General features: G+C 34.2%; 1 protein-coding gene across 1 annotated transcript in view; it reads left to right on the top strand.

Annotated features, from left to right (window-relative positions):
* The first annotated feature begins 2,090 nt into the window (after positions 1-2,090).
* Brat (tripartite motif-containing protein brain tumor) overlaps positions 2,091-9,005 on the top strand; it is a 167,008-nt gene continuing 160,093 nt past the window's right edge. Inside the window, exon 1 of the mRNA XM_072002490.1 lies at positions 2,091-2,309. The gene's annotated coding sequence lies outside the window, so the exon portion shown is untranslated. The remainder of the gene's footprint in view (positions 2,310-9,005) is intronic.

Below are 9,005 nucleotides of genomic sequence, written 5' to 3'. Positions count from 1 at the left end.
TACAAAAAAGTTGATAATTACCTTGATTCAAGTGTAATATAAGATATTATTATTATTAGAAGCAAAATTAGTTATCTATCCCAAGTTAGCTATCTATTTGTAGGTATAAATATGTATTTTACATATACAAGGTGTCCCATCTAACTCTGCCATCCTTAATTATTCTCTTACTCGCCATAATACTAAAAAACGTTTCAAACAAAAGTTATATGGTAACGAGGGGAACATGCTGTGCCTTTATCGGACACAAGTTTCCAGTGTTTCAAAAACGTCTAAATGTCTACAGGAATATGTAATAAGAAATGAGAATATCCGTTTAGATATTTTAATGTCATCTTTACCGAATATTTCGAGCTCATCGCACGGTCAAATAGATAAAAGCACGGTATGTCCCCCTCGATACCACGCAATTTTGTTTAAAACATTCTTTTGTATCGTGACAAATAAGAGAGTAATTAAAGGTGGCAGAGTTAGGTGGCACACTATATGTGTTAATAAATTTGCTACTAAAGAATTGAATTGAACAGGGGAAATTAGTCAAATACAGAACAATTTTTAAAGATCTGACAAATGAATATCTATGAAACAGCTATAGATTGTGTCACTCGTTAAGCTAAAGATGGAACCTCGCTGGGGGTAACCATCCACATGCTATATTTTTTCTTTAAGCTATAATATTTTACCAAATGTCCTTCTGGACAAATTGTAAAAATTTAAACAAGTAGACAATAAAAAAAAAAAACTCGTTAAGCTTCGTACCGTACACGTAGCGGTTCATCAGTCGGGCGGATGTTAAAATATCGTGGCAGGATCGTTTTACCTTTTTTACTGGTCGAGAAGTTTCGATGGTGTATAAATTTGACGTGTCTTTTCGTATTTGTTATTATTTGCGCTCCTTGTCGTTGCTAGCATACTTACCTGTGATACTCGTAAGTATTTACGAGCTGAATATCACGTTTTTAACTTTGTAAAATTCCAAATATGGACACCCAGTAGCGGTCCAATTATACAATATCCCGATATTTGAATTACTTTTTTTTATAGGTCGTTTTACTTATAAGATAGCGGAATATCCTCTCCGAGCACGAGGAAAAATCAATAAGAAAGAAAACTATGGGTCGAGAAAGAGATGGCTGGAGCAGCCATAAAAAAGGTTCGAGAAAAGAAAATGGGCTACCGCTAAGCATCAAACCACTTTAGCGTAGTCACGAGTGTACTGCTGCAGAGTTTGATACCCGGACTTGCGACTATTATAAATAGCTGCATCTTGCAATTATTAAAACGTGTGCTTTTGTTACGATCAAGAAGAATAAAAAAAAAAAGAAAGAAACTATTTTTTGTTTGTCTTTTAATTTTCATAGTACCCGATGTCAGTATTCCATATTTGGGTGTCTATTTCGTACTGGGTACGATTTCCATCTTTTTAATTTCGATCCAATATCGAAAATCGTTCATAGCGTTGAAAGTGTAAAAATGGTCCGCAATTGAGCGTAGATATATGATCGAATATCCATAAAAATTTATATTTGTCGTGATTGATTTTGTGAGAATGACGTTGGAAAAAACGAAATGATATTCCACATTTGGCTACTTTCCTCTAATATTGAAAAGGAACCGTAGAAAATCTATTCGTGGATGTTTCATAAAAGCGTTGATAGCGCAGCTTTTGCAGCGAATAAAAAAGAAGAAACGCATCCCTGTTGCTACGACTATTCCCATATCGCAGAAAAGTGCATTCGATAGGCAAATGTACTCGCCGAGCGCAGAAACCTGCGCTTAGGTTCACTTCACTCCCCACCCCCTTTCCGCGGCTACCGCCAACCGCCCCCTTTTACTCTCCCCGGAGTTCGCTATTCCTGTCGTGTATCCGCGCTTCGTCGGCTGCCGCTGTCAGCATCGTCGTCGTCGTCGTCGTCGTCACCGTCGTTGACGTGACCGTAACGACTCCGGCGAAAAAGTTCGGTCGTCAATGCGTACTCGAGTGGTCCAAGTTCGGTTAAAATTGGTCCAAATTCGGTTAAAGTCGGTCCTATACGCTTGTTAACGTATTAAGGTTAGGAACACTTGGAATATTTTTCGCGAGTTCCAAAGAGATATTTTGTCAAATTTCAAAGTTATCGTTCGGTGGTTAGTTCTCTAGTGAATACGTTATTTCCTCCTGGCAATCGTTTCTGGATTTGACAAGATCCTGATCGGTGTTTCGATTCTTCCAGTTATCGTTAAGTCTCGGATTTTTCTGAACACGATTCCTTGGACTATTGTCACGTGGCGAATGTGAAGAAGAAACGTCATCGCATGGCCAGCCCAAGGTAAGCAACTTCAAGATCGTTTTAACACGTTCGATTAATCTTTTCCTTTTTCGATGTTATTAACGTTAATAAGGTCGAAAACGTGGGAACGCATTAACTAATACTACGTAAATCTTGATCGATCGAATTAGTAAATTAAGTTAACAATCATTTAGTATTATTAACAAATTCTTATTATTTTCTAAATTTTTAACAATACGATTTATATAGATACATTTTTGAAAGGAGGTTAAATTAGCTGAATATATTCGATTAATCAAGCAGCAATGCTTACGAATCAAAATTATTTAGAATAGAAAGAATTGTCTGAATTTCTTCCATAACCTATTCGTGATTGAGAAACTAGTATATTAAGTAAACTAGTCATTACAAAAAGAAATCAATTTATGAATTACTTTTTGTACTTAGTAATTTCTATAATATTTATCGACTGTTAAATATCTCCTGTTAGTTTTATACAAATTCCAACGAATCTACTTTATCAAATTATCTCCGTGTTTATTAAGACGCTTAGCTACATACGAGATGGGCATAGTTTCCTAAAAAATTACAAACTTTATCAATTACAAGTTCATCGTAGAACACTTTTATGGTATATGAAAATTTATATGGTTATTAATAAAATTAAATTAAGAAATTAATGTCGCCTTTGTAAAGGACAATTTATTCAAGTAAGAAAATTAATTTATTAACTATTCGAAAGTTTTATAAGATGAAATACAGGATTATAAGATATCACAGTGATATATAATGATATACAAAATATAATAACTATTGTTTCCTCAATTTTGCAATGACAAGTAGATTGATTGTCCCCTTTCATTCGATGTTCCTGACGAATATAACTAAATTATCATCAGGTCCCTTTATTCGACATGTCCAATGATTCGTCGAAGCGACGATCGAAAGAGCACATGACACAAAAAGATAAAATAATAGACGCATCTTAACTTAATATTCTTCGTTACTTTTTATTTTCCCTTGCTACTAGCGAGTTGGATATTCTTCTTGTAAGAAGTTAAATTTTTATTTTGATCGGTAAAGGAAACACAAACAAAAAAAAAAAAAAAAAGAAAAAAAGAAACAGCCAATTACGTAACTAACGTTAGTGTTAGTTTCGTATCATAATCTTTTTCGTATCACTTGTTTGTCAAAAATTAAATTTCTATTTTAGTCGAGGAAGAAAATACAAAACGAGTAGTCAATTACGCAACTGACGTTAATGTTAATTACGTACCATTAACTTTGCTCATAAGACTAACGTTAATACTATATTTATACGTGTTATCACGTGCAATGCTATTGATACTATTGTTAGTACACTATTCCCACTCCTTTCTATAATCTAGCCTGCTATGTACGTATTTTACGACAATAGAGATTTTATCAAAGGCAAGCGATTTCATCTGTTCAAAGTTCCATTTTAAGTTACTGTTACCTAACAACATGATACAAATTTCTAAGCGAAGAATGTACAAAAGTAACTACTAAAAGTTAGAATATCTTATTACTGAAAACGACGTATAACACGAAAATTAATATAATATGAAATATAATATGAGAAGCTCGAAAATTATATGAAATGGTTTTACTAAATTTCTCTACGCGTTTAAAATTATGTAAATTTTGCCTTGCGACATAATATAATATAAACCTTGCTAAATATGTCTATAAAAATAAACTTTTTTGCAGAGAATTAAAAAACTGTATCAAACGGTGTATAAAAAAATATATAGTTCCATTTTAAAAAATAAAGATCACCTGGAGATCTCGAAAACATCTTCAACACACCTACAAATTTGGCGATGGTCATAAGACGCCTCCCTTGAAGCACAAGTTTTATTTGAGACATTTTTTCGAATAACGTATAGTTTAGGGACCGATTAAAATGAGACACCCTGTACAAATTAGGCGTATCAACGAATAACCAAAATTTTTCAGTGAATCTCAGAGTTTATTTCGTCAGAATTATTAATCGTCAGATCGCTGACAAAGAATAACGTTCTGTGAAACTGCTTCATGACAACATTAGACCATACGCTGCTTCTGCAACAAAAGACACCATAAAGAGTCTTGATTGGGACATCTCGTAACGGCCAGTTTACTCGCTAATACAAAAATATCCTGACGATGAGATCTTGTCTAAAGACACAACATTTTCCCATGATGGAACTCATCTCTTGCCTAATACAGTAGCGTCCATTTTTGCTCGCTCAAACGTCCGTCGCTATTGCCACCAATTCTTGGAAATAGGACCTCGGAATGAGTCTCGAGCACACCGAATGAGATAAAGCGTCGAATGAAACTTGACACGGATCCTCGCCGATTGTTCCGGTCACATATCGATTGATGCTCGAGCCCGCGTTCGCACGTATCGGTATATCAGTATGTCACTCACACTCGTTCCTTTTCCTTGCTTTTGTTGTATTCGCAGAATATCACTTGCCCGAACAAGCGTCCCGATTTTGTCCCAACTGCGGATGCTAAAGTGGGCATTACTACAGACGACTTACGGTTGTAGAAAGCAACGGTGGATGTTCTGATCGAACACTTCGCCGTACTTTTTCTTTAAATAAGCTTTGAGTTTGACCGAAACGTTTGGCTTATTCGTTCGATAATTCGTAATAAAGCACTCGCGTTGTACAATTTTACTGAAAAATGAAAGATAGTATAGAAAAGTGGGAATTTCGGTCACTTCTTCGATATCAAACGCTCTTTCGAGCACTTGTTGTACTTCCTAGAGACCATCGAGCCACTCAAGGTCAATTGATGCCTTTAACATAAGCTTCAAAGAGCACGTCGGAGAAATGCTCTCTTCACGTACGGCACAGTGTTCGTTGGTTTCCGATTCGAAGTCGCTCTTTCTCGCAGCTTCGCCACTTTCATCCGGATGCATCTGGGAACGAGCTATTAATATATAAACCTTATTTCGGTCCGCAATGTGTTTACAAGTTCGAACTGCTCGTACGCACGTTTAACGGAAGTGCGGTGAATCAGCTTGATATCCAGCCGAACCAAGCGTCCTGTGAACTGTGAAAGGCAAAATACTTTGACTAAAAACACGCAACGATATGTAAGATTCGCAAGAGCGAAATTGAAAGCACTTTTACATTATGCAAGTAGTTTTAAACGTAAAACAGATATCTTATTACATACAGGGTGTTTACAAATTCTCCCCGTTTAAAGAAACTGACAAACGATGGATGATATAAAATAAAAAATTGGAACATTTTCCTTGTTGTTTCTTATGTTTTGATTATGATGAGCGGCCTTGTTTTGGTCCAAAGTCACTTAAAAGTAGCGTATTGAACTCGACTTTTCTTTGTTCCTTTTCTTTTTGTCATAAGGGAACAAAAATATGGCACACCATTTTTAAATGGCGAGTGACAGAGCGACCTTCAAATAACCTCGGAAAGTTCGAACGAAAACTTTTTATTTGCATCATAATCTACGTTAAAAACAATAAAAAGAACGTTCTTATATTTTTTTCGTATCATCTAGCGGAGAGGTGGGATGAAAGGATCGATCTGTTAGCGACAATAGCTTTTTCACTCTGAAGCGCTATTCATGTATGTGCAATAGTATACAGACTCAAATCGTTATTGTTTCAAGCATAATAGTAACGCACGATTGAATTGTTTTTTTTTTTTTTTTTTGTTAGAAGTAAAATTTTTGATAGTTTGTCGAAACTTGTTGCGAGATACTTTTGTTAGCGACCAACTTCCTCGGTAATATTTACTAAAAAATGGTAACGCAAAATGTCTGGATCATGAAATATGTTTTCGTTAATTTTAATTAATGGAGGAACTATATTTTGCTTTTATTATCCCCCATCGAAGAATCAAATTAATTAAATAATAAAACAGGGTAACGGTATCGGATTTGCGTTTGATTAAATATCAGATAATAGAAAATGGAAAGCTTTTTAAAAGTTTTTGTACCTCTATATTCGTTATTCATTTATACGTGCTTAAAAAGCTCTACGAGTTTCATAGATACTGTTACTTACTATGAAAATACAGAAAATATAAAAGAGTACAAAATTAATACTCTTAAAACAATGCTCCTGTTTAAAATTCAAATGAAAAGTTGAAATTGTGATGTAAAATAAAAAGCTACTTATTTTTTGCCTCTTTTTAAAATAAATTGGACACACGAAGGAAGGCAGCGTTGGTAGCTCCACAATATTCGTGCAGCCATCTCTGGCTCTTGATGTATTGCAGCTATCGTTCGTTGGCTTTGTCCTTAGAATACAAACACAAACCAAATTCTGCGTCGTCATCTAATTCCGATTCAGAACTGTCTTCCTTGTCAGTTTGCTTCATTTCCGAATGTCCGTAAGATGCTTTTGTTTTCGACGACGTATCTCATATTAGGAACATCTTGGGTTCTGGAAAAGAAGTTAAATTGTTACGAGAACGGTTTTTTAGTGGTTCGTATAGACGATAACGCAATTAGTTGATAATACAAAGACTCGAAGCCAATAAAGAAAATGGTCAAATAATTTACTTTTAATGTTGCGCAAACCTTCTTTGTAAATGAATATAAAAACTCGCTACAGAAGAGAACATAATGGTATATTACTGAAACGATCGCGTTTAATTCGCGTAAATGAAAATCGCATGCGGACGATGTTGTCATTGGTTATAGTGGTTCTAAATCCTACTTCAGTGTCATTCCACTGACACTGTAAAAATACAATGGAATTTCGTACGAAGCACGTGTCTCATATTCGATGACGTTGCTCCACCGATCACTTTCATCCAGAAATTAATTATATTTCTACTTATTTATATCGATAAAATTTAGGAACATTAATACTTAAACATTTATAGTTAATAATGAAACAATTTGACGTTCAGCCAAATTTAATATAGATAACATCAAGATAGGATTAATAGTTTTAGTTTAATGAATATTAAAATAAGATTAAGAGCTTTGGGCGAATATTTGTTCGCAATACGGAAGAAAATCTCTTTCCATCGTTTAAAAAGGATTTAGCCTCGTTTAACCACATGAAATGGTTTTTACCGCTTGGTGGATGAATGGTGCTTCAATTTTGTAATATATTTGTAGTTTATCCTTTCAACGACGACAATGTGTATGTGTGTAATAACGATGTTAATGATCTCTTCTGTAAGATAGATGCTACATAATTACATTTGGTCACATACTACATACTACCTTTGCGACGATAAAACTAATTAACCACCGCAACGAATTTTCAATGAACGTGACTCACGAAGCTAATACCCTCTAATGAACATAATTCTGACAATACTCGCGCGTAATTCTACAAAGTTATTAATAGTAATGTATCAAAGTAGATGTTGAAATTTTTTGATGTTTCAAATCTTTAATCCTTCCATTATGCGGCAATTTATTTCAACTGAAAAATCAAAGCAACGTTTAAAAAGTCTAATATTAATTCGACGAAATTATTTATTCAGCGAACAATGGCAATTAGCGAAGTTTCCGACGTATTGTGGTATTGTCACGTCGTTGAGAATTTCGCCAAATAGACTACGATTTATAATTTATAACTATGCTGGAAAGTTTTGAAACACCTGTTATAAGATAATTTTAGCCTGCCAAAATTTAATTCATAATAAATAATACGGTACTTGTAAAGAACTTGTCGAATAGTATTCCAAGATTCGTTATCGACACTATATTTTTCAAGCAAAAATTAATATAAATAAATTTTAATAGCGGACGTTTAATTATTTATTTATTACGTTTGGGCGTGCGCTTGTTACTATCTAAAAAATGTATAAATGATTTTAAAACGCTTAAAATTACTAAAATTCGTGTTTTTACTTGCTTATTTATAGCCTGCAAATGTATGAGGATAAATGTCTACCAGTGTAGACTAAGCTTGACGTAGGATTCTGATTCCTGCATCGATACAAGCTGCTTCCGGTGTCGATTTGCCGATACCATGCTACATACATTGTACCATGCATCATGGAACCTAAAGTTTGATTCACACTAGCAATCATGGTACGGTCAGATCACGTCGAATCAGACACCGGTGAAAATCTCTTACATGTAACGTGATAGCATTCACAATAGGCGGATCGGTCAAGTTAAATGGAAATCTCTTGACCGATGCCTGATTTGACGTGATCTGACCGTGATCGCTATTCTGAATCAGGCTTTAGCGAGAATACCTCCGTGAAATCCTAGACTTTGATTGATCGTGAATCGTACTTTTGACATTCAGCGTAAATCGGGCTTAAGTGTTGATGCATACATCGTAATATGTTTCAGCGCGTATAAGGAGCTTTAGTTTCAATGCACTTTTCACGAAATAGCACAATCTTTTATTATCTTCCTCCGCACAATTATTTTTAATTACTGGAGTAGTTACATACCAAATTGAATTATTGACAATAGTAGAAATCTAATATAAGAGAAATTTAACTAATTAATAATAGCAATATATACGAATAAATTACACAAGCAGATGTACATGTATATAAAATATGTTATACGTGATATAATTATACATATGTCGTACAGATTGCATTAGCAAATTAGTAAGTTAATTTAATCTTGCTTTAGACCAATGTAAATATTTGCATTAAGCAGTTCTTTTAACATTTTCTTTTCAACTGGATTAAATCTAATTTATTTTTTTTTTTTTTAAATTATGTATATAATTATTAATATAGTTAAGCAAGGAATTGCGAT

This window comes from Bombus fervidus, chromosome 4 (assembly GCF_041682495.2).
Source record: "Bombus fervidus isolate BK054 chromosome 4, iyBomFerv1, whole genome shotgun sequence".
NCBI lineage: Eukaryota > Metazoa > Arthropoda > Insecta > Hymenoptera > Apidae > Bombus > Bombus fervidus.
The sequence above is the reverse complement of the archived record's forward strand: the minus strand, read 5'-3'. Positions and strand labels throughout refer to the sequence as shown.